This window comes from Zootoca vivipara, chromosome 11, assembly GCF_963506605.1.
Source record: "Zootoca vivipara chromosome 11, rZooViv1.1, whole genome shotgun sequence".
Taxonomy (NCBI): Eukaryota; Metazoa; Chordata; class Lepidosauria; order Squamata; family Lacertidae; genus Zootoca; species Zootoca vivipara.
Genome location: NC_083286.1, coordinates 14,393,688 through 14,419,912, shown reverse-complemented (window position 1 = coordinate 14,419,912; position 26,225 = coordinate 14,393,688).

Sequence of the window (26,225 nt, the reverse complement as noted above, 5' to 3'; positions counted from 1 at the left end):
CTGAGTTGTCGAGGCCTGATTTTATTTCCTACGATGAAAACCCTTCTGTTTCCACTGCCAAACGTATCAGGGGAGCCTTTGCAACAGTTTGGCACGATTTTTGAGTGAATTGGATAACATCAGATTTTTGGTGAAATTCTGACCCGCCGGTCAGGGATTTTTTCAAAAAAAAGTTTTTTTGGACGCTGAGTTGTCAAGGCCTGATTTTATTTCCTACGATGAAAACCCTTCTGTTTCCACCGCCAAACGTATCAGGGGAGCCTTTGCAACAGTTTGGCACCATTTTTGAGTGAATTGGATTACGTCAGATTTTTGGTGAAATTCTGACCCGCCGGTCAGGGATTTTTTCAAAAAAAAGTTTTTTCGCACGCTGAGTTGTCGAGGCCTGATTTTATTTCCTACGATGAAAACCCTTCTGTTTCCACCGCAAAACGTATCAGGGGAGCCTTTGCAACAGTTTGGCACCATTTTAGAGTGAATTGGATAACGTCAGATTTTTGGTGAAATGCTGACCCGCCGGTCAGGGATTTTTTCAAAAAAATGTTTTTACGCAGGCTGAGTTGTCGAGGCCTGATTTTTTTGCCTATGATAAAAACCCTTCTGTTTCCACCGCCAAACGTATCAGGGGAGCCTTTGCAACAGTTTGGCACCATTTTTGAGTGAATTTGATAACGTCAGATTTTTGGTGAAATTCTGACCCGCCGGTCAGGGATTTTTTCAAAAAAAAGATTTTCCGCAGGTTAAGTTTTTGAGTCCGGTTTTTATTTCCTACGATAAGAACCCTTCTTTTTCCACCGCCAAACGTATCAGGGGAGCCTTTGCAACAGTTTGGCACCATTTTTGAGTGAATTGGATGACGTCAGATTTTTGGTGAAATTCTGACCCGCCGGTCAGGGATTTTTTCAAAAAAAAGTTTTTTCGCACGCTGAGTTGTCGAGGCCTGATTTTATTTCCTACGATGAAAACCCTTCTGTTTCCACAGCCAAACGTATCAGGGGAGCCTTTGCAACAGTTTGGCACCATTTTTGAGTGAATTGGATAACGTCAGATTTTTGGTGAAATGCTGACCCGCCGGTCAGGGATTTGTTCAAAAAAATGTTTTTACGCAGGCTGAGTTGTCGAGGCCTGATTTTTTTGCCTATGATAAAAACCCTTCTGTTTCCACCGCCAAACGTATCAGGGGAGCCTTTGCAACAGTTTGGCACCATTTTTGAGTGAATTTGAAACGTCAGATTTTTGGTGAAATTCTGACCCGCCGGTCAGGGATTTTTTCAAAAAAAAGTTTTTTCGCACGCTGAGTTGTCGAGGCCTGATTTTATTTCCTACGATGAAAACCCTTTTGTTTCCACCGCCAAACGTATCAGGGGAGCCTTTGCAACAGTTTGGCACGATTTTTGAGTGAATTGGATAACATCAGATTTTTGGTGAAATTCTGACCCGCCGGTCAGGGATTTTTTCAAAAAAAAGTTTTTTTGGACGCTGAGTTGTCAAGGCCTGATTTTATTTCCTACGATGAAAACCCTTCTGTTTCCACCGCCAAACGTATCAGGGGAGCCTTTGCAACAGTTTGGCACCATTTTTGAGTGAATTGGATTACGTCAGATTTTTGGTGAAATTCTGACCCGCCGGTCAGGGATTTTTTCAAAAAAAAGTTTTTTCGCACGCTGAGTTGTCGAGGCCTGATTTTATTTCCTACGATGAAAACCCTTCTGTTTCCACCGCAAAACGTATCAGGGGAGCCTTTGCAACAGTTTGGCACCATTTTAGAGTGAATTGGATGACGTCAGATTTTTGGTGAAATTCTGACCCGCCGGTCAGGGATTTTTTCAAAAAAAAGTTTTTTCGCACGCTGAGTTGTCGAGGCCTGATTTTATTTCCTACGATGAAAACCCTTCTGTTTACACCGCCAAACGTATCAGGGGAGCCTTTGCAACAGTTTGGCACCATTTTTGAGTGAATTGGATGACGTCAGATTTTTGGTGAAATTCTGACCCGCCGGTCAGGGATTTTTTCAAAAAAAGTTTTTTCGCACGCTGAGTTGTCGAGGCCTGATTTTATTTCCTACGATAAAAACCCTTCTGTTTCCACCACCAAACGTATCTGGGGAGCCTTTGCAACAGTTTGTCACCATTTTTGAGTGAATTGGATAACGTCAGATTTTTGGTGAAATTCTGACCCGCCGGTCAGGGATTTTTTCAAAAAAAGTTTTTTCGCACGCTGAGTTGTTGAGGCCTGATTTTATTTCCTACGATAAAAACCCTTCTGTTTCCACCACCAAACGTATCTGGGGAGCCTTTGCAACAGTTTGTCACCATTTTTGAGTGAATTGGATAACGTCAGATTTTTGGTGAAAGGCTGACCTGCCGGTCAGGGATTTTTTCAAAAAAAGTTTTTTCGCACGCTTAGTTGTCGAGGCCTGATTTTATTTCCTACGATAAAAACCCTTCTGTTTCCACCACCAAACGTATCAGGGGAGCCTTTGCAACAGTTTGGCACCATTTTTGAGTGAATTGGATAACGTCAGATTTTTGGTGAAATTCTGACCCGCCGGTCAGGGATTTTTTCAAAAAAAAGTTTTTCCGCAGGTTAAGTTGTTGAGTCCGGTTTTTATTTCCTACGATAAAAACCCTTCTGTTTCCACCGCCAAATGTATCAGAGGATCCTTTGCAACAGTTTGGCACCATTTTTGAGTGAATTGGATAACGTCAGATTTTTGGTGAAATGCTGACCCGCCGGTCAGGGATTTTTTCAAAAAAATGATTTTACGCAGGCTGAGTTGTTGAGGCCTGATTTTTCTGCCTATGATAAAAACCCTTCTGTTTCCACCGCCAAACGTATCAGGGGAGCCTTTGCAACAGTTTGGCACCATTTTTGAGTGAATTGGATAACGACAGATTTTTGGTGAAAGGCTGACCCGCCGGTCAGGGATTTTTTCAAAAAAAGTTTTTTCGCACGCTGAGTTGTCGAGGCCTGATTTTATTTCCTACGATAAAAACCCTTCTGTTTCCACCGCCAAACGTATCAGGGGAGCCTTTGCAACAGTTTGGCACCATTTTTTAGTGAATTGGATAACGTCAGATTTTTGGTGAAATTTTGACCCGCCGGTTAGGGATTTTTTCAAAAAAAAGTTTTTCTGCAGGTTAAGTTGTTGAGTCCGGTTTTTATTTCCTACGATAAAAACCCTTCTGTTTCCACCGCCAAATGTATCAGGGGACCCTTTGCAACAGAATGGCACCATTTTTGAGTGAATTGGATAACGTTAGATTTTTGGTGAAATTCTGACCCGCCGGTCAGGGATTTTTTTCAAAAAAAAGTTTTTTCACACGCTGAGTTGTCGAGGCCTGATTTTATTTCCTACGATTAAAAAAACCTTCTATATCCACCGCCAAACGTATCTGGGGAGCCTTTGCAACAGTTTGTCACCATTTTTGAGTGAATTGGATAACGTCAGATTTTTGGTGAAATTCTGACCCGCCGGTCAGGGATTTTTTCCAAAAAATGTTTCTGCGTAGGCTGAGTTGTCGAGGCCTGATTTTTCTGCCTATGATAAAAACCCTTCTGTTTCCACTGCCAAACGTATCAGGGGAGCCTTTGCAACAGTTTGGCACCATTTTTGAGTGAATTTGATAACGTCAGATTTTTGGTGAAATTCTGACCCGCCGGTCAGGGATTTTTTCAAAAAAAAGTTTTTTCGCACGCTGAGTTGTCGAGGCCTGATTTTATTTCCTACGATGAAAACCCTTCTGTTTCCACCGCCAAACGTATCAGGGGAGCCTTTGCAACAGTTTGGCACCATTTTTGAGTGAATTGGATGACGTCAGATTTTTGGTGAAATTCTGACCCGCCGGTCAGGGATTTTTTCAAAAAAAAGTTTTTTCGCACGCTGAGTTGTCGAGGCCTGATTTTATTTCCTACGATGAAAACCCTTCTGTTTCCACAGCCAAACGTATCAGGGGAGCCTTTGCAACAGTTTAGCACCATTTTTGAGTGAATTGGATAACGTCAGATTTTTGGTGAAATGCTGACCCGCCGGTCAGGGATTTGTTCAAAAAAATGTTTTTACGCAGGCTGAGTTGTCGAGGCCTGATTTTTTTGCCTATGATAAAAACCCTTCTGTTTCCACCGCCAAACGTATCAGGGGAGCCTTTGCAACAGTTTGGCACCATTTTTGAGTGAATTTGAAACGTCAGATTTTTGGTGAAATTCTGACCCGCCGGTCAGGGATTTTTTCAAAAAAAAGTTTTTTCGCACGCTGAGTTGTCGAGGCCTGATTTTATTTCCTACGATGAAAACCCTTCTGTTTCCACCGCCAAACGTATCAGGGGAGCCTTTGCAACAGTTTGGCACCATTTTTGAGTGAATTGGATGACGTCAGATTTTTGGTGAAATTCTGACCCGCCGGTCAGGGATTTTTTCAAAAAAAAGATTTTCCGCAGGTTAAGTTTTTGAGTCCGGTTTTTTTTTCCTACCATAAAAACCCTTCTTTTTCCACCGCCAAACGTATCAGGGGAGCCTTTGCAACAGTTTGGCACCATTTTTGAGTGAATTGGATAACGTCAGATTTTTGGTGAAATTCTGACCCGCCGGTCAGGGATTTTTTCAAAAAAATGTTTTTACGCAGGCTGAGTTGTCGAGGCCTGATTTTTCTGCCTATGATAAAAACCCTTCTGTTTCCACCGCCAAACGTATCAGGGGAGCCTTTGCAACAGTTTGGCACCATTTTTGAGTGAATTGGATAACGACAGATTTTTGGTGAAAGCCTGACCCGCCGGTCAGGGATTTTTTCAAAAAAAGTTTTTTCGCACGCTGAGTTGTCGAGGCCTGATTTTATTTCCTACGATAAAAACCCTTCTGTTTCCACCGCCAAACGTATCAGGGGAGCCTTTGCAACAGTTTGGCACCATTTTTTAGTGAATTGGATAACGTCAGATTTTTGGTGAAATTTTGACCCGCCGGTTAGGGATTTTTTCAAAAAAAAGTTTTTCTGCAGGTTAAGTTGTTGAGTCCGGTTTTTATTTCCTACGATAAAAACCCTTCTGTTTCCACCGCCAAATGTATCAGGGGACCCTTTGCAACAGAATGGCACCATTTTTGAGTGAATTGGATAACGTTAGATTTTTGGTGAAATTCTGACCCGCCGGTCAGGGATTTTTTTCAAAAAAAAGTTTTTTCACACGCTGAGTTGTCGAGGCCTGATTTTATTTCCTACGATTAAAAAAACCTTCTATATCCACCGCCAAACGTATCTGGGGAGCCTTTGCAACAGTTTGTCACCATTTTTGAGTGAATTGGATAACGTCAGATTTTTGGTGAAATTCTGACCCGCCGGTCAGGGATTTTTTAAAAAAAATGTTTCTGCGCAGGCTGAGTTGTCGAGGCCTGATTTTTCTGCCTATGATAAAAACCCTTCTGTTTCCACTGCCAAACGTATCAGGGGAGCCTTTGAAACAGTTTGGCACCATTTTTGAGTGAATTTGATAACGTCAGATTTTTGGTGAAATTCTGACCCGCCGGTCAGGGATTTTTTCAAAAAAAAGTTTTTTCGCACGCTGAGTTGTCGAGGCCTGATTTTATTTCCTACGATGAAAACCCTTCTGTTTCCACCGCCAAACGTATCAGGGGAGCCTTTGCAACAGTTTGGCACCATTTTTGAGTGAATTGGATGACGTCAGATTTTTGGTGAAATTCTGACCCGCCGGTCAGGGATTTTTTCAAAAAAAAGTTTTTTCGCACGCTGAGTTGTCGAGGCCTGATTTTATTTCCTACGATGAAAACCCTTCTGTTTCCACAGCCAAACGTATCAGGGGAGCCTTTGCAACAGTTTGGCACCATTTTTGAGTGAATTGGATAACGTCAGATTTTTGGTGAAATGCTGACCCGCCGGTCAGGGATTTTTTCAAAAAAATGTTTTTACGCAGGCTGAGTTGTCGAGGCCTGATTTTTTTGCCTATGATAAAAACCCTTCTGTTTCCACCGCCAAACGTATCAGGGGAGCCTTTGCAACAGTTTGGCACCATTTTTGAGTGAATTTGAAACGTCAGATTTTTGGTGAAATTCTGACCCGCCGGTCAGGGATTTTTTCAAAAAAAAGTTTTTTCGCACGCTGAGTTGTCGAGGCCTGATTTTATTTCCTACGATGAAAACCCTTCTGTTTACACCGCCAAACGTATCAGGGGAGCCTTTGCAACAGTTTGGCACCATTTTTGAGTGAATTGGATGACGTCAGATTTTTGGTGAAATTCTGACCCGCCGGTCAGGGATTTTTTCAAAAAAAAGATTTTCCGCAGGTTAAGTTTTTGAGTCCGGTTTTTATTTCCTACCATAAAAACCCTTCTTTTTCCACCGCCAAACGTATCAGGGGAGCCTTTGCAACAGTTTGGCACCATTTTTGAGTGAATTGGATAACGTCAGATTTTTGGTGAAATTCTGACCCGCCGGTCAGGGATTTTTTCAAAAAAATGTTTTTACGCAGGCTGAGTTGTCGAGGCCTGATTTTTCTGCCTATGATAAAAACCCTTCTGTTTCCACCGCCAAACGTATCAGGGGAGCCTTTGCAACAGTTTGGCACCATTTTTGAGTGAATTTGATAACGTCAGATTTTTGGTGAAATTCTGACCCGCCGGTCAGGGATTTTTTCAAAAAAAAGTTTTTTCGCACGCTGAGTTGTCGAGGCCTGATTTTATTTCCTACGATGAAAACCCTTCTGTTTCCACCGCCAAACGTATCAGGGGAGCCTTTGCAACAGTTTGGCACCATTTTTGAGTGAATTGGATGACGTCAGATTTTTGGTGAAATTCTGACCCGCCGGTCAGGGATTTTTTCAAAAAAAAGATTTTCCGCAGGTTAAGTTTTTGAGTCCAGTTTTTATTTCCTACGATAAAAACCCTTCTTTTTCCACCGCCAAACGTATCAGGGGAGCCTTTGCAACAGTTTGACACCATTTTTTAGTGAATTGGATAACGTCAGATTTTTGGTGAAATTCTGACCCGCCGGTCAGGGATTTTTTCAAAAAAAAGTTTTGTCGCACGCTGAGTTGTCGAGGCCTGATTTTATTTCCTACGATGAAAACCCTTCTGTTTCCACTGCCAAACGTATCAGGGGAGCCTTTGCAACAGTTTGGCACGATTTTTGAGTGAATTGGATAACATCAGATTTTTGGTGAAATTCTGACCCGCCGGTCAGGGATTTTTTCAAAAAAAAGTTTTTTTGGACGCTGAGTTGTCAAGGCCTGATTTTATTTCCTACGATGAAAACCCTTCTGTTTCCACCGCCAAACGTATCAGGGGAGCCTTTGCAACAGTTTGGCACCATTTTTGAGTGAATTGGATTACGTCAGATTTTTGGTGAAATTCTGACCCGCCGGTCAGGGATTTTTTCAAAAAAAAGTTTTTTCGCACGCTGAGTTGTCGAGGCCTGATTTTATTTCCTACGATGAAAACCCTTCTGTTTCCACCGCAAAACGTATCAGGGGAGCCTTTGCAACAGTTTGGCACCATTTTAGAGTGAATTGGATAACGTCAGATTTTTGGTGAAATGCTGACCCGCCGGTCAGGGATTTTTTCAAAAAAAAGTTTTTTCGCACGCTGAGTTGTCGAGGCCTGATTTTATTTCCTACGATGAAAACCCTTCTGTTTCCACCGCCAAACGTATCAGGGGAGCCTTTGCAACAGTTTGGCACCATTTTTGAGTGAATTGGATTACGTCAGATTTTTGGTGAAATTCTGACCCGCCGGTCAGGGATTTTTTCAAAAAAAAGTTTTTTCGCACGCTGAGTTGTCGAGGCCTGATTTTATTTCCTACGATGAAAACCCTTCTGTTTACACCGCCAAACGTATCAGGGGAGCCTTTGCAACAGTTTGGCACCATTTTTGAGTGAATTGGATAACTTCAGATTTTTGGTGAAATTCTGACCCGCCGGTCAGGGATTTTTTCAAAAAAAAGATTTTCCGCAGGTTAAGTTTTTGAGTCCGGTTTTTATTTCCTACCATAAAAACCCTTCTTTTTCCACCGCCAAACGTATCAGGGGAGCCTTTGCAACAGTTTGGCACCATTTTTGAGTGAATTGGATAACGTCAGATTTTTGGTGAAATTCTGACCCGCCGGTCAGGGATTTTTTCAAAAAAATGTTTTTACGCAGGCTGAGTTGTCGAGGCCTGATTTTTCTGCCTATGATAAAAACCCTTCTGTTTCCACCGCCAAACGTATCAGGGGAGCCTTTGCAACAGTTTGGCACCATTTTTGAGTGAATTTGATAACGTCAGATTTTTGGTGAAATTCTGACCCGCCGGTCAGGGATTTTTTCAAAAAAAAGTTTTTTCGCACGCTGAGTTGTCGAGGCCTGATTTTATTTCCTACGATGAAAACCCTTCTGTTTCCACCGCCAAACGTATCAGGGGAGCCTTTGCAACAGTTTGGCACCATTTTTGAGTGAATTGGATGACGTCAGATTTTTGGTGAAATTCTGACCCGCCGGTCAGGGATTTTTTCAAAAAAAAGATTTTCCGCAGGTTAAGTTTTTGAGTCCAGTTTTTATTTCCTACGATAAAAACCCTTCTTTTTCCACCGCCAAACGTATCAGGGGAGCCTTTGCAACAGTTTGACACCATTTTTTAGTGAATTGGATAACGTCAGATTTTTGGTGAAATTCTGACCCGCCGGTCAGGGATTTTTTCAAAAAAAAGTTTTGTCGCACGCTGAGTTGTCGAGGCCTGATTTTATTTCCTACGATGAAAACCCTTCTGTTTCCACTGCCAAACGTATCAGGGGAGCCTTTGCAACAGTTTGGCACGATTTTTGAGTGAATTGGATAACATCAGATTTTTGGTGAAATTCTGACCCGCCGGTCAGGGATTTTTTCAAAAAAAAGTTTTTTTGGACGCTGAGTTGTCAAGGCCTGATTTTATTTCCTACGATGAAAACCCTTCTGTTTCCACCGCTAAACGTATCAGGGGAGCCTTTGCAACAGTTTGGCACCATTTTTGAGTGAATTGGATTACGTCAGATTTTTGGTGAAATTCTGACCCGCCGGTCAGGGATTTTTTCAAAAAAAAGTTTTTTCGCACGCTGAGTTGTCGAGGCCTGATTTTATTTCCTACGATGAAAACCCTTCTGTTTCCACCGCAAAACGTATCAGGGGAGCCTTTGCAACAGTTTGGCACCATTTTAGAGTGAATTGGATAACGTCAGATTTTTGGTGAAATGCTGACCCGCCGGTCAGGGATTTTTTCAAAAAAAAGTTTTTTCGCACGCTGAGTTGTCGAGGCCTGATTTTATTTCCTACGATGAAAACCCTTCTGTTTCCACCGCCAAACGTATCAGGGGAGCCTTTGCAACAGTTTGGCACCATTTTTGAGTGAATTGGATTACGACAGATTTTTGGTGAAATTCTGACCCGCCGGTCAGGGATTTTTTCAAAAAAAAGTTTTTTCGCACGCTGAGTTGTCGAGGCCTGATTTTATTTCCTACGATGAAAACCCTTCTGTTTACACCGCCAAACGTATCAGGGGAGCCTTTGCAACAGTTTGGCACCATTTTTGAGTGAATTGGATAACTTCAGATTTTTGGTGAAATTCTGACCCGCCGGTCAGGGATTTTTTCAAAAAAAAGATTTTCCGCAGGTTAAGTTTTTGAGTCCGGTTTTTATTTCCTACCATAAAAACCCTTCTTTTTCCACCGCCAAACGTATCAGGGGAGCCTTTGCAACAGTTTGGCACCATTTTTGAGTGAATTGGATAACGTCAGATTTTTGGTGAAATTCTGACCCGCCGGTCAGGGATTTTTTCAAAAAAATGTTTTTACGCAGGCTGAGTTGTCGAGGCCTGATTTTTCTGCCTATGATAAAAACCCTTCTGTTTCCACCGCCAAACGTATCAGGGGAGCCTTTGCAACAGTTTGGCACCATTTTTGAGTGAATTTGATAACGTCAGATTTTTGGTGAAATTCTGACCCGCCGGTCAGGGATTTTTTCAAAAAAAAGTTTTTTCGCACGCTGAGTTGTCGAGGCCTGATTTTATTTCCTACGATGAAAACCCTTCTGTTTCCACCGCCAAACGTATCAGGGGAGCCTTTGCAACAGTTTGGCACCATTTTTGAGTGAATTGGATGACGTCAGATTTTTGGTGAAATTCTGACCCGCCGGTCAGGGATTTTTTCAAAAAAAAGATTTTCCGCAGGTTAAGTTTTTGAGTCCAGTTTTTATTTCCTACGATAAAAACCCTTCTTTTTCCACCGCCAAACGTATCAGGGGAGCCTTTGCAACAGTTTGACACCATTTTTTAGTGAATTGGATAACGTCAGATTTTTGGTGAAATTCTGACCCGCCGGTCAGGGATTTTTTTTCAAAAAAAAGTTTTTTCGCACGCTGAGTTGTCGAGGCCTGATTTTATTTCCTACGATGAAAACCCTTCTGTTTCCACTGCCAAACGTATCAGGGGAGCCTTTGCAACAGTTTGGCACGATTTTTGAGTGAATTGGATAACATCAGATTTTTGGTGAAATTCTGACCCGCCGGTCAGGGATTTTTTCAAAAAAAAGTTTTTTTGGACGCTGAGTTGTCAAGGCCTGATTTTATTTCCTACGATGAAAACCCTTCTGTTTCCACCGCCAAACGTATCAGGGGAGCCTTTGCAACAGTTTGGCACCATTTTTGAGTGAATTGGATTACGTCAGATTTTTGGTGAAATTCTGACCCGCCGGTCAGGGATTTTTTCAAAAAAAAGTTTTTTCGCACGCTGAGTTGTCGAGGCCTGATTTTATTTCCTACGATGAAAACCCTTCTGTTTCCACCGCAAAACGTATCAGGGGAGCCTTTGCAACAGTTTGGCACCATTTTAGAGTGAATTGGATAACGTCAGATTTTTGGTGAAATGCTGACCCGCCGGTCAGGGATTTTTTCAAAAAAAAGTTTTTTCGCACGCTGAGTTGTCGAGGCCTGATTTTATTTCCTACGATGAAAACCCTTCTGTTTCCACCGCCAAACGTATCAGGGGAGCCTTTGCAACAGTTTGGCACCATTTTTGAGTGAATTGGATGACGTCAGATTTTTGGTGAAATTCTGACCCGCCGGTCAGGGATTTTTTCAAAAAAAAGTTTTTTCGCACGCTGAGTTGTCGAGGCCTGATTTTATTTCCTACGATGAAAACCCTTCTGTTTCCACAGCCAAACGTATCAGGGGAGCCTTTGCAACAGTTTGGCACCATTTTTGAGTGAATTGGATAACGTCAGATTTTTGGTGAAATGCTGACCCGCCGGTCAGGGATTTGTTCAAAAAAATGTTTTTACGCAGGCTGAGTTGTCGAGGCCTGATTTTTTTGCCTATGATAAAAACCCTTCTGTTTCCACCGCCAAACGTATCAGGGGAGCCTTTGCAACAGTTTGGCACCATTTTTGAGTGAATTTGAAACGTCAGATTTTTGGTGAAATTCTGACCCGCCGGTCAGGGATTTTTTCAAAAAAAAGTTTTTTCGCACGCTGAGTTGTCGAGGCCTGATTTTATTTCCTACGATGAAAACCCTTCTGTTTACACCGCCAAACGTATCAGGGGAGCCTTTGCAACAGTTTGGCACCATTTTTGAGTGAATTGGATGACGTCAGATTTTTGGTGAAATTCTGACCCGCCGGTCAGGGATTTTTTCAAAAAAAAGATTTTCCGCAGGTTAAGTTTTTGAGTCCGGTTTTTATTTCCTACCATAAAAACCCTTCTTTTTCCACCGCCAAACGTATCAGGGGAGCCTTTGCAACAGTTTGGCACCATTTTTGAGTGAATTGGATAACGTCAGATTTTTGGTGAAATTCTGACCCGCCGGTCAGGGATTTTTTCAAAAAAATGTTTTTACGCAGGCTGAGTTGTCGAGGCCTGATTTTTCTGCCTATGATAAAAACCCTTCTGTTTCCACCGCCAAACGTATCAGGGGAGCCTTTGCAACAGTTTGGCACCATTTTTGAGTGAATTTGATAACGTCAGATTTTTGGTGAAATTCTGACCCGCCGGTCAGGGATTTTTTCAAAAAAAAGTTTTTTCGCACGCTGAGTTGTCGAGGCCTGATTTTATTTCCTACGATGAAAACCCTTCTGTTTCCACCGCCAAACGTATCAGGGGAGCCTTTGCAACAGTTTGGCACCATTTTTGAGTGAATTGGATGACGTCAGATTTTTGGTGAAATTCTGACCCGCCGGTCAGGGATTTTTTCAAAAAAAAGATTTTCCGCAGGTTAAGTTTTTGAGTCCAGTTTTTATTTCCTACGATAAAAACCCTTCTTTTTCCACCGCCAAACGTATCAGGGGAGCCTTTGCAACAGTTTGACACCATTTTTTAGTGAATTGGATAACGTCAGATTTTTGGTGAAATTCTGACCCGCCGGTCAGGGATTTTTTTTCAAAAAAAAGTTTTTTCGCACGCTGAGTTGTCGAGGCCTGATTTTATTTCCTACGATGAAAACCCTTCTGTTTCCACTGCCAAACGTATCAGGGGAGCCTTTGCAACAGTTTGGCACGATTTTTGAGTGAATTGGATAACATCAGATTTTTGGTGAAATTCTGACCCGCCGGTCAGGGATTTTTTCAAAAAAAAGTTTTTTTGGACGCTGAGTTGTCAAGGCCTGATTTTATTTCCTACGATGAAAACCCTTCTGTTTCCACCGCCAAACGTATCAGGGGAGCCTTTGCAACAGTTTGGCACCATTTTTGAGTGAATTGGATTACGTCAGATTTTTGGTGAAATTCTGACCCGCCGGTCAGGGATTTTTTCAAAAAAAAGTTTTTTCGCACGCTGAGTTGTCGAGGCCTGATTTTATTTCCTACGATGAAAACCCTTCTGTTTCCACCGCAAAACGTATCAGGGGAGCCTTTGCAACAGTTTGGCACCATTTTAGAGTGAATTGGATAACGTCAGATTTTTGGTGAAATGCTGACCCGCCGGTCAGGGATTTTTTCAAAAAAATGTTTTTACGCAGGCTGAGTTGTCGAGGCCTGATTTTTTTGCCTATGATAAAAACCCTTCTGTTTCCACCGCCAAACGTATCAGGGGAGCCTTTGCAACAGTTTGGCACCATTTTTGAGTGAATTTGATAACGTCAGATTTTTGGTGAAATTCTGACCCGCCGGTCAGGGATTTTTTCAAAAAAAAGATTTTCCGCAGGTTAAGTTTTTGAGTCCGGTTTTTATTTCCTACGATAAGAACCCTTCTTTTTCCACCGCCAAACGTATCAGGGGAGCCTTTGCAACAGTTTGGCACCATTTTTGAGTGAATTGGATGACGTCAGATTTTTGGTCAAATTCTGACCCGCCGGTCAGGGATTTTTTCAAAAAAAAGTTTTTTCGCACGCTGAGTTGTCGAGGCCTGATTTTATTTCCTACGATGAAAACCCTTCTGTTTCCACAGCCAAACGTATCAGGGGAGCCTTTGCAACAGTTTGGCACCATTTTTGAGTGAATTGGATAACGTCAGATTTTTGGTGAAATGCTGACCCGCCGGTCAGGGATTTGTTCAAAAAAATGTTTTTACGCAGGCTGAGTTGTCGAGGCCTGATTTTTTTGCCTGTGATAAAAACCCTTCTGTTTCCACCGCCAAACGTATCAGGGGAGCCTTTGCAACAGTTTGGCACCATTTTTGAGTGAATTTGAAACGTCAGATTTTTGGTGAAATTCTGACCCGCCGGTCAGGGATTTTTTCAAAAAAAAGTTTTTTCGCACGCTGAGTTGTCGAGGCCTGATTTTATTTCCTACGATGAAAACCCTTCTGTTTCCACCGCCAAACGTATCAGGGGAGCCTTTGCAACAGTTTGGCACGATTTTTGAGTGAATTGGATAACATCAGATTTTTGGTGAAATTCTGACCCGCCGGTCAGGGATTTTTTCAAAAAAAAGTTTTTTTGGACGCTGAGTTGTCAAGGCCTGATTTTATTTCCTACGATGAAAACCCTTCTGTTTCCACCGCCAAACGTATCAGGGGAGCCTTTGCAACAGTTTGGCACCATTTTTGAGTGAATTGGATTACGTCAGATTTTTGGTGAAATTCTGACCCGCCGGTCAGGGATTTTTTCAAAAAAAAGTTTTTTCGCACGCTGAGTTGTCGAGGCCTGATTTTATTTCCTACGATGAAAACCCTTCTGTTTCCACCGCAAAACGTATCAGGGGAGCCTTTGCAACAGTTTGGCACCATTTTAGAGTGAATTGGATAACGTCAGATTTTTGGTGAAATGCTGACCCGCCGGTCAGGGATTTTTTCAAAAAAATGTTTTTACGCAGGCTGAGTTGTCGAGGCCTGATTTTTTTGCCTATGATAAAAACCCTTCTGTTTCCACCGCCAAACGTATCAGGGGAGCCTTTGCAACAGTTTGGCACCATTTTTGAGTGAATTTGATAACGTCAGATTTTTGGTGAAATTCTGACCCGCCGGTCAGGGATTTTTTCAAAAAAAAGATTTTCCGCAGGTTAAGTTTTTGAGTCCGGTTTTTATTTCCTACGATAAGAACCCTTCTTTTTCCACCGCCAAACGTATCAGGGGAGCCTTTGCAACAGTTTGGCACCATTTTTGAGTGAATTGGATGACGTCAGATTTTTGGTCAAATTCTGACCCGCCGGTCAGGGATTTTTTCAAAAAAAAGTTTTTTCGCACGCTGAGTTGTCGAGGCCTGATTTTATTTCCTACGATGAAAACCCTTCTGTTTCCACAGCCAAACGTATCAGGGGAGCCTTTGCAACAGTTTGGCACCATTTTTGAGTGAATTGGATAACGTCAGATTTTTGGTGAAATGCTGACCCGCCGGTCAGGGATTTGTTCAAAAAAATGTTTTTACGCAGGCTGAGTTGTCGAGGCCTGATTTTTTTGCCTATGATAAAAACCCTTCTGTTTCCACCGCCAAACGTATCAGGGGAGCCTTTGCAACAGTTTGGCACCATTTTTGAGTGAATTTGAAACGTCAGATTTTTGGTGAAATTCTGACCCGCCGGTCAGGGATTTTTTCAAAAAAAAGTTTTTTCGCACGCTGAGTTGTCGAGGCCTGATTTTATTTCCTACGATGAAAACCCTTCTGTTTCCACCGCCAAACGTATCAGGGGAGCCTTTGCAACAGTTTGGCACCATTTTTGAGTGAATTGGATGACGTCAGATTTTTGGTGAACTTCTGACCCGCCGGTCAGGGATTTTTTCAAAAAAAAGATTTTCCGCAGGTTAAGTTTTTGAGTCCGGTTTTTATTTCCTACCATAAAAACCCTTCTTTTTCCACCGCCAAACGTATCAGGGGAGCCTTTGCAACAGTTTGGCACCATTTTTGAGTGAATTGGATAACGTCAGATTTTGGTGAAATTCTGACCCGCCGGTCAGGGATTTTTTCAAAAAAATGTTTTTACGCAGGCTGAGTTGTCGAGGCCTGATTTTTCTGCCTATGATAAAAACCCTTCTGTTTCCACCGCCAAACGTATCAGGGGAGCCTTTGCAACAGTTTGGCACCATTTTTGAGTGAATTGGATAACGACAGATTTTTGGTGAAAGGCTGACCCGCCGGTCAGGGATTTTTTCAAAAAAAGTTTTTTCGCACGCTGAGTTGTCGAGGCCTGATTTTATTTCCTACGATAAAAACCCTTCTGTTTCCACCGCCAAACGTATCAGGGGAGCCTTTGCAACAGTTTGGCACCATTTTTTAGTGAATTGGATAACGTCAGATTTTTGGTGAAATTTTGACCCGCCGGTTAGGGATTTTTTCAAAAAAAAGTTTTTCTGCAGGTTAAGTTGTTGAGTCCGGTTTTTATTTCCTACGATAAAAACCCTTCTGTTTCCACCGCCAAACGTATCAGGGGAGCCTTTGCAACAGTTTGGCACCATTTTTGAGTGAATTGGATGACGTCAGATTTTTGGTCAAATTCTGACCCGCCGGTCAGGGATTTTTTCAAAAAAAAGTTTTTTCGCACGCTGAGTTGTCGAGGCCTGATTTTATTTCCTACGATGAAAACCCTTCTGTTTCCACAGCCAAACGTATCAGGGGAGCCTTTGCAACAGTTTGGCACCATTTTTGAGTGAATTGGATAACGTCAGATTTTTGGTGAAATGCTGACCCGCCGGTCAGGGATTTGTTCAAAAAAATGTTTTTACGCAGGCTGAGTTGTCGAGGCCTGATTTTTTTGCCTATGATAAAAACCCTTCTGTTTCCACCGCCAAACGTATCAGGGGAGCCTTTGCAACAGTTTGGCACCATTTTTGAGTGAATTTGAAACGTCAGATTTTTGGTGAAATTCTGACCCGCCGGTCAGGGATTTTTTCAAAAAAAAGTTTTTTCGCACGCTGAGTTGTCGAGGCCTGATTTTATTTCCTACGATGAAAACCCTTCTGTTTCCACCGCCAAACGTATCAGGGGAGCCTTTGCAACAGTTTGGCACCATTTTTGAGTGAATTGGATGACGTCAGATTTTTGGTGAACTTCTGACCCGCCGGTCAGGGATTTTTTCAAAAAAAAGATTTTCCGCAGGTTAAGTTTTTGAGTCCGGTTTTTATTTCCTACCATAAAAACCCTTCTTTTTCCACCGCCAAACGTATCAGGGGAGCCTTTGCAACAGTTTGGCACCATTTTTGAGTGAATTGGATAACGTCAGATTTTGGTGAAATTCTGACCCGCCGGTCAGGGATTTTTTCAAAAAAATGTTTTTACGCAGGCTGAGTTGTCGAGGCCTGATTTTTCTGCCTATGATAAAAACCCTTCTGTTTCCACCGCCAAACGTATCAGGGGAGCCTTTGCAACAGTTTGGCACCATTTTTGAGTGAATTGGATAACGACAGATTTTTGGTGAAAGGCTGACCCGCCGGTCAGGGATTTTTTCAAAAAAAGTTTTTTCGCACGCTGAGTTGTCGAGGCCTGATTTTATTTCCTACGATAAAAACCCTTCTGTTTCCACCGCCAAACGTATCAGGGGAGCCTTTGCAACAGTTTGGCACCATTTTTTAGTGAATTGGATAACGTCAGATTTTTGGTGAAATTTTGACCCGCCGGTTAGGGATTTTTTCAAAAAAAAGTTTTTCTGCAGGTTAAGTTGTTGAGTCCGGTTTTTATTTCCTACGATAAAAACCCTTCTGTTTCCACCGCCAAATGTATCAGGGGACCCTTTGCAACAGAATGGCACCATTTTTGAGTGAATTGGATAACGTTAGATTTTTGGTGAAATTCTGACCCGCCGGTCAGGGATTTTTTTCAAAAAAAAGTTTTTTCACACGCTGAGTTGTCGAGGCCTGATTTTATTTCCTACGATTAAAAAAACCTTCTATATCCACCGCCAAACGTATCTGGGGAGCCTTTGCAACAGTTTGTCACCATTTTTGAGTGAATTGGATAACGTCAGATTTTTGGTGAAATTCTGACCCGCCGGTCAGGGATTTTTTCAAAAAAATGTTTCTGCGCAGGCTGAGTTGTCGAGGCCTGATTTTTCTGCCTATGATAAAAACCCTTCTGTTTCCACTGCCAAACGTATCAGGGGAGCCTTTGCAACAGTTTGGCACCATTTTTGAGTGAATTTGATAACGTCAGATTTTTGGTGAAATTCTGACCCGCCGGTCAGGGATTTTTTCAAAAAAAAGTTTTTTCGCACGCTGAGTTGTCGAGGCCTGATTTTATTTCCTACGATGAAAACCCTTCTGTTTCCACCGCCAAACGTATCAGGGGAGCCTTTGCAACAGTTTGGCACCATTTTTGAGTGAATTGGATGACGTCAGATTTTTGGTGAAATTCTGACCCGCCGGTCAGGGATTTTTTCAAAAAAAAGTTTTTTCGCACGCTGAGTTGTCGAGGCCTGATTTTATTTCCTACGATGAAAACCCTTCTGTTTCCACAGCCAAACGTATCAGGGGAGCCTTTGCAACAGTTTGGCACCATTTTTGAGTGAATTGGATAACGTCAGATTTTTGGTGAAATGCTGACCCGCCGGTCAGGGATTTGTTCAAAAAAATGTTTTTACGCAGGCTGAGTTGTCGAGGCCTGATTTTTTTGCCTATGATAAAAACCCTTCTGTTTCCACCGCCAAACGTATCAGGGGAGCCTTTGCAACAGTTTGGCACCATTTTTGAGTGAATTTGAAACGTCAGATTTTTGGTGAAATTCTGACCCGCCGGTCAGGGATTTTTTCAAAAAAAAGTTTTTTCGCACGCTGAGTTGTCGAGGCCTGATTTTATTTCCTACGATGAAAACCCTTCTTTTTCCACCGCCAAACGTATCAGGGGAGCCTTTGCAACAGTTTGGCACCATTTTTGAGTGAATTGGATGACGTCAGATTATTGGTGAAATTCTGACCCGCCGGTCAGGGATTTTTTCAAAAAAAAGATTTTCCGCAGGTTAAGTTTTTGAGCCCGGTTTTTATTTCCTACCATAAAAACCCTTCTTTTTCCACCGCCAAACGTATCAGGGGAGCCTTTGCAACAGTTTGGCACCATTTTTGAGTGAATTGGATAACGTCAGATTTTTGGTGAAATTCTGACCCGCCGGTCAGGGATTTTTTCAAAAAAATGTTTTTAGGCAGGCTGAGTTGTCGAGGCCTGATTTTTCTGCCTATGATAAAAACCCTTCTGTTTCCACCGCCAAACGTATCAGGGGAGCCTTTGCAACAGTTTGGCACCATTTTTGAGTGAATTTGATAACGTCAGATTTTTGGTGAAATTCTGACCCGCCGGTCAGGGATTTTTTCAAAAAAAAGTTTTTTCGCACGCTGAGTTGTCGAGGCCTGATTTTATTTCCTACGATGAAAACCCTTCTGTTTCCACCGCCAAACGTATCAGGGGAGCCTTTGCAACAGTTTGGCACCATTTTTGAGTGAATTGGATGACGTCAGATTTTTGGTGAAATTCTGACCCGCCGGTCATGGATTTTTTCAAAAAAAAGATTTTCCGCAGGTTAAGTTTTTGAGTCCAGTTTTTATTTCCTACGATAAAAACCCTTCTTTTTCCACCGCCAAACGTATCAGGGGAGCCTTTGCAACAGTTTGGCACCATTTTTGAGTGAATTGGATAACGTCATATTTTAAGTGACATTCTGACCCGCCGGTCAGGGATTTTTTCAAAAAAAAGTTTTTCCGCAGGTTAAATTGTTGAGTCCGGTTTTTATTTCCTACGATAAAAACCCTTCTGTTTCCACCACCAAACGTATCAGGGAAGCCTTTGCAACAGTTTGACACCATTTTTAGTGAATTGGATAACGTCAGATTTTTGGTGAAATTCTGACCCGCCGGTCAGGGATTTTTTTTCAAAAAAAAGTTTTTTCGCACGCTGAGTTGTCGAGGCCTGATTTTATTTCCTACGATGAAAACCCTTCTGTTTCCACTGCCAAACGTATCAGGGGAGCCTTTGCAACAGTTTGGCACGATTTTTGAGTGAATTGGATAACATCAGATTTTTGGTGAAATTCTGACCCGCCGGTCAGGGATTTTTTCAAAAAAAAGTTTTTTTGGACGCTGAGTTGTCAAGGCCTGATTTTATTTCCTACGATGAAAACCCTTCTGTTTCCACCGCCAAACGTATCAGGGGAGCCTTTGCAACAGTTTGGCACCATTTTTGAGTGAATTGGATTATGTCAGATTTTTGGTGAAATTCTGACCCGCCGGTCAGGGATTTTTTCAAAAAAAAGTTTTTTCGCACGCTGAGTTGTCGAGGCCTGATTTTATTTCCTACGATGAAAACCCTTCTGTTTCCACCGCAAAACGTATCAGGGGAGCCTTTGCAACAGTTTGGCACCATTTTAGAGTGAATTGGATAACGTCAGATTTTTGGTGAAATGCTGACCCGCCGGTCAGGGATTTTTTCAAAAAAATGTTTTTACGCAGGCTGAGTTGTCGAGGCCTGATTTTTTTGCCTATGATAAAAACCCTTCTGTTTCCACCGCCAAACGTATCAGGGGAGCCTTTGCAACAGTTTGGCACCATTTTTGAGTGAATTTGATAACGTCAGATTTTTGGTGAAATTCTGACCCGCCGGTCAGGGATTTTTTCAAAAAAAAGATTTTCCGCAGGTTAAGTTTTTGAGTCCGGTTTTTATTTCCTACGATAAGAACCCTTCTTTTTCCACCGCCAAACGTATCAGGGGAGCCTTTGCAACAGTTTGGCACCATTTTTGAGAGAATTGGATGACGTCAGATTTTTGGTGAAATTCTGACCCGCTGGTCAGGGATTTTTTCAAAAAAAAATTTTTCGCACGCTGAGTTGTCGAGGCCTGATTTTATTTCCTACGATGAAAACCCTTCTGTTTCCACCGCCAAACGTATCAGGGGAGCCTTTGCAACAGTTTGGCACCATTTTTGAGTGAATTGGATGACGTCAGATTTTTGGTGAAATTCTGACCCGCCAGTCAGGGATTTTTTCAAAAAAAAGATTTTCCGCAGGTTAAGTTTTTGAGTCCGGTTTTCATTTCCTACGATAAGAACCCTTCTTTTTCCAACGCCAAACGTATCAGGGGAGCCTTTGCAACAGTTTGGCACCATTTTTGAGTGAATTGGATGACGTCAGATTTTTGGTGAAATTCTGACCCGCCGGTCAGGGATTTTTTTCAAAAAAATGTTTTTACGCAGGCTGAGTTGTCGAGGCCTGATTTTTCTGCCTATGATAAAAACCCTTCTGTTTCCACCGCCAAACGTATCAGGGGAGCCTTTGCAACAGTTTGGCACCATTTTTGAGTGAATTTGATAACGTCAGATTTTTGGTGAAATTCTGACCCGCCGGTCAGGGATTTTTTCAAAAAAAAGTTTTTTCGCACGCTGAGTTGTCGAGGCCTGATTTTATTTCCTACGATGAAAACCCTTCTGTTTCCACCGCCAAACGTATCAGGGGAGCCTTTGCAACAGTTTGGCACCATTTTTGAGTGAATTGGATGACGTCAGATTTTTGGTGAAATTCTGACCCGCCAGTCAGGGATTTTTTCAAAAAAAAGATTTTCCGCAGGTTAAGTTTTTGAGTCCGGTTTTCATTTCCTACGATAAGAACCCTTCTTTTTCCACCGCCAAACGTATCAGGGGAGCCTTTGCAACAGTTTGGCACCATTTTTGAGTGAATTGGATGACGTCAGATTTTTGGTGAAATTCTGACCCGCCGGTCAGGGATTTTTTCAAAAAAAAGTTTTTTCGCACGCTGAGTTGTCGAGGCCTGATTTTATTTCCTACGATAAAAACCCTTCTTTTTCCACCGCCAAACGTATCAGGGGAGCCTTTGCAACAGTTTGGCACCATTTTTGAGTGAATTGGATGACGTCAGATTTTTGGTGAAATTCTGACCCGCCGGTCAGGGATTTTTTCAAAAAAAAGATTTTCCGCAGGTTAAGTGTTTGAGTCCAGTTTTTATTTCCTACCATAAAAACCCTTCTTTTTCCACCGCCAAACGTATCAGGGGAGCCTTTGCAACAGTTTGGCACCATTTTTGAGTGAATTGGATAACGTCAGATTTTTGTTGAAATTCTGACCCGCCGGTCAGGGATTTTTTTAACAAAAGTTTTTTCGCACGCTGAGTTGTCGAGGCCTGATTATATTTCCTACGATGAAAACCCTTCTGTTTCCACCGCCAAACGTATCAGGGGAGCCTTTGCAACAGTTTGGCACCATTTTTGAGTGAAATGGATGACGTCAGATTTTTGGTGAAATTCTGACCCGCCGGTCAGGGATTTTTTCAAAAAAAAGATTTTCCGCAGGTTAAGTTTTTGAGTCCGGTTTTTATTTCCTACGATAAAAACCCTTCTTTTTCCACCGCCAAACGTATCAGGGGAGCCTTTGCAACAGTTTGGCACCATTTTTGAGTGAATTGGATAACGTCATATTTTTGGTGACATTCTGACCCGCCGGTCAGGGATTTTTTCAAAAAAAAGTTTTTCCGCAGGTTAAATTGTTGAGTCCGGTTTTTATTTCCTACGATAAAAACCCTTCTGTTTCCACCACCAAACGTATCAGGGAAGCCTTTGCAACAGTTTGACACCATTTTTTAGTGAATTGGATAACGTCAGATTTTTGGTGAAATTCTGACCCGCCGGTCAGGGATTTTTTTTCAAAAAAAAGTTTTTTCGCACGCTGAGTTGTCGAGGCCTGATATTATTTCCTACGATGAAAACCCTTCTGTTTCCACCGCCAAACGTATCAGGGGAGCCTTTGCAACAGTTTGGCACGATTTTTGAGTGAATTGGATAACATCAGATTTTTGGTGAAATTCTGACCCGCCGGTCAGGGATTTTTTCAAAAAAAGTTTTTTTGGACGCTGAGTTGTCAAGGCCTGATTTTATTTCCTACGATGAAAACCCTTCTGTTTCCACCGCCAAACGTATCAGGGGAGCCTTTGCAACAGTTTGGCACCATTTTTGAGTGAATTGGATTACGTCAGATTTTTGGTGAAATTCTGACCCGCCGGTCAGGGATTTTTTCAAAAAAAAGTTTTTTCGCACGCTGAGTTGTCGAGGCCTGATTTTATTTCCTACGATGAAAACCCTTCTGTTTCCACCGCCAAACGTATCAGGGGAGCCTTTGCAACAGTTTGGCACCATTTTTGAGTGAATTTGATAACGTCAGATTTTTGGTGAAATTCTGACCCGCCGGTCAGGGATTTTTTCAAAAAAAAGTTTTTTCGCACGCTGAGTTGTCGAGGCCTGATTTTATTTCCTACGATGAAAACCCTTCTGTTTCCACCGCCAAACGTATCAGGGGAGCCTTTGCAACAGTTTGGCACCATTTTTGAGTGAATTGGATGACGTCAGATTTTTGGTGAAATTCTGACCCGCCGGTCAGGGATTTTTTCAAAAAAAAGATTTTCCGCAGGTTAAGTGTTTGAGTCCAGTTTTTATTTCCTACGATAAAAACCCTTCTTTTTCCACCGCCAAACGTATCAGGGGAGCCTTTGCAACAGTTTGGCACCATTTTTGAGTGAATTGGATAACGTCAGATTTTTGTTGAAATTCTGACCCGCCGGTCAGGGATTTTTTTAACAAAAGTTTTTTCGCACGCTGAGTTGTCAAGGCCTGATTATATTTCCTACGATGAAAACCCTTCTGTTTCCACCGCCAAACGTATCAGGGGAGCCTTTGCAACAGTTTGGCACCATTTTTGAGTGAAATGGATGACGTCAGATTTTTGGTGAAATTCTGACCCGCCGGTCAGGGATTTTTTCAAAAAAAAGTTTTTTCGCACGCTGAGTTGTCGAGGCCTGATTTTATTTCCTACGATGAAAACCCTTCTGTTTCCACCGCCAAACGTATCAGGGGAGCCTTTGCAACAGTTTGGCACCATTTTTGAGTGAATTTGATAACGTCAGATTTTTGGTGAAATTCTGACCCGCCGGTCAGGGATTTTTTCAAAAAAAAGTTTTTTCGCACGCTGAGTTGTCGAGGCCTGATTTTATTTCCTACGATGAAAACCCTTCTGTTTCCACCGCCAAACGTATCAGGGGAGCCTTTGCAACAGTTTGGCACCATTTTTGAGTGAATTGGATGACGTCAGATTTTTGGTGAAATTCTGACCCGCCGGTCAGGGATTTTTTCAAAAAAAAGATTTTCCGCAGGTTAAGTGTTTGAGTCCAGTTTTTATTTCCTACGATAAAAACCCTTCTTTTTCCACCGCCAAACGTATCAGGGGAGCCTTTGCAACAGTTTGGCACCATTTTTGAGTGAATTGGATAACGTCAGATTTTTGTTGAAATTCTGACCCGCCGGTCAGGGATTTTTTTAACAAAAGTTTTTTCGCACGCTGAGTTGTCAAGGCCTGATTATATTTCCTACGATGAAAACCCTTCTGTTTCCACCGCCAAACGTATCAGGGGAGCCTTTGCAACAGTTTGGCACCATTTTTGAGTGAAATGGATGACGTCAGATTTTTGGTGAAATTCTGACCCGCCGGTCAGGGATTTTTTCAAAAAAAAAGATTTTCCGCAGGTTAAGTTTTTGAGTCCGGTTTTTATTTCCTACGATAAAAACCCTTCTTTTTCCACCGCCAAACGTATCAGGGGAGCCTTTGCAACAGTTTGGCACCATTTTTGAGTGAATTGGATAACGTCATATTTTTGGTGACATTCTGACCCGCCGGTCAGGGATTTTTTCAAAAAAAAGTTTTTCCGCAGGTTAAATTGTTGAGTCCGGTTTTTATTTCCTACGATAAAAACCCTTCTGTTTCCACCACCAAACGTATCAGGGAAGCCTTTGCAACAGTTTGACACCATTTTTTAGTGAATTGGATAACGTCAGATTTTTGGTGAAATTCTGACCCGCCGGTCAGGGATTTTTTTTCAAAAAAAAGTTTTTTCGCACGCTGAGTTGTCGAGGCCTGATATTATTTCCTACGATGAAAACCCTTCTGTTTCCACCGCCAAACGTATCAGGGGAGCCTTTGCAACAGTTTGGCACGATTTTTGAGTGAATTGGATAACATCAGATTTTTGGTGAAATTCTGACCCGCCGGTCAGGGATTTTTTCAAAAAAAGTTTTTTTGGACGCTGAGTTGTCAAGGCCTGATTTTATTTCCTACGATGAAAACCCTTCTGTTTCCACCGCCAAACGTATCAGGGGAGCCTTTGCAACAGTTTGGCACCATTTTTGAGTGAATTGGATTACGTCAGATTTTTGGTGAAATTCTGACCCGCCGGTCAGGGATTTTTTCAAAAAAAAGTTTTTTCGCACGCTGAGTTGTCGAGGCCTGATTTTATTTCCTACGATGAAAACCCTTCTGTTTCCACCGCCAAACGTATCAGGGGAGCCTTTGCAACAGTTTGGCACCATTTTTGAGTGAATTTGATAACGTCAGATTTTTGGTGAAATTCTGACCCGCCGGTCAGGGATTTTTTCAAAAAAAAGTTTTTTCGCACGCTGAGTTGTCGAGGCCTGATTTTATTTCCTACGATGAAAACCCTTCTGTTTCCACCGCCAAACGTATCAGGGGAGCCTTTGCAACAGTTTGGCACCATTTTTGAGTGAATTGGATGACGTCAGATTTTTGGTGAAATTCTGACCCGCCAGTCAGGGATTTTTTCAAAAAAAAGATTTTCCGCAGGTTAAGTTTTTGAGTCCGGTTTTCATTTCCTACGATAAGAACCCTTCTTTTTCCACCGCCAAACGTATCAGGGGAGCCTTTGCAACAGTTTGACACCATTTTTGAGTGAATTGGATGACGTCAGATTTTTGGTGAAATTCTGACCCGCCGGTCAGGGATTTTTTCAAAAAAAAGTTTTTTCGCACGCTGAGTTGTCGAGGCCTGATTTTATTTCCTACGATAAAAACCCTTCTTTTTCCACCGCCAAACGTATCAGGGGAGCCTTTGCAACAGTTTGGCACCATTTTTGAGTGAATTGGATAACGTCAGATTTTTGGTGAAATTCTGACCCGCCGGTCAGGGATTTTTTCAAAAAAATGTTTTTACGCAGGCTGAGTTGTCGAGGCCTGATTTTTCTGCCTATGATAAAAACCCTTCTGTTTCCACCGCCAAACGTATCAGGGGAGCCTTTGCAACAGTTTGGCACCATTTTTGAGTGAATTTGATAACGTCAGATTTTTGGTGAAATTCTGACCCGCCGGTCAGGGATTTTTTCAAAAAAAAGTTTTTTCGCACGCTGAGTTGTCGAGGCCTGATTTTATTTCCTACGATAAAAACCCTTCTGTTTCCACCACCAAACGTATCAGGGGAGCCTTTGCAACAGTTTGGCACCATTTTTGAGTGAATTGGATAACGTCAGGTTTTTGGTGAAATTCAGGGATTTTTTCAAAAAAAAGTTTTTTCGCATGCTGAGTTGTCGAGGCCTGATTTTATTTCCTACGATTAAAAAAACCTTCTATATCCACCGCCAAACGTATCAGGGGAGCCTTGGCAATAGTTTGGCACCATTTTTGAGTGAATTGGATAACGTCATATTTTTGGTGAAATGCTGACCCGCCGGTCAGGGATTTTTTCAAAAAAAGTTTTTTCGCACGCTGAGTTGTCGAGGCCTGATTTTATTTCCTACGATAAAAACCCTTCTGTTTCCACCACCAAACGTATCTGGGGAGCCTTTGCAACAGTTTGTCACCATTTTTGAGTGAATTGGATAACGTCAGATTTTTGGTGAAAGGCTGACCCGCCGGTCAGGGATTTTTTCAAAAAAAGTTTTTTCGCACGCTGAGTTGTTGAGGCCTGATTTTATTTCCTACGATAAAAACCCTTCTGTTTCCACCACCAAACGTATCTGGGGAGCCTTTGCAACAGTTTGTCACCATTTTTGAGTGAATTGGATAACGTCAGATTTTTGGTGAAAGGCTGACCCGCCGGTCAGGG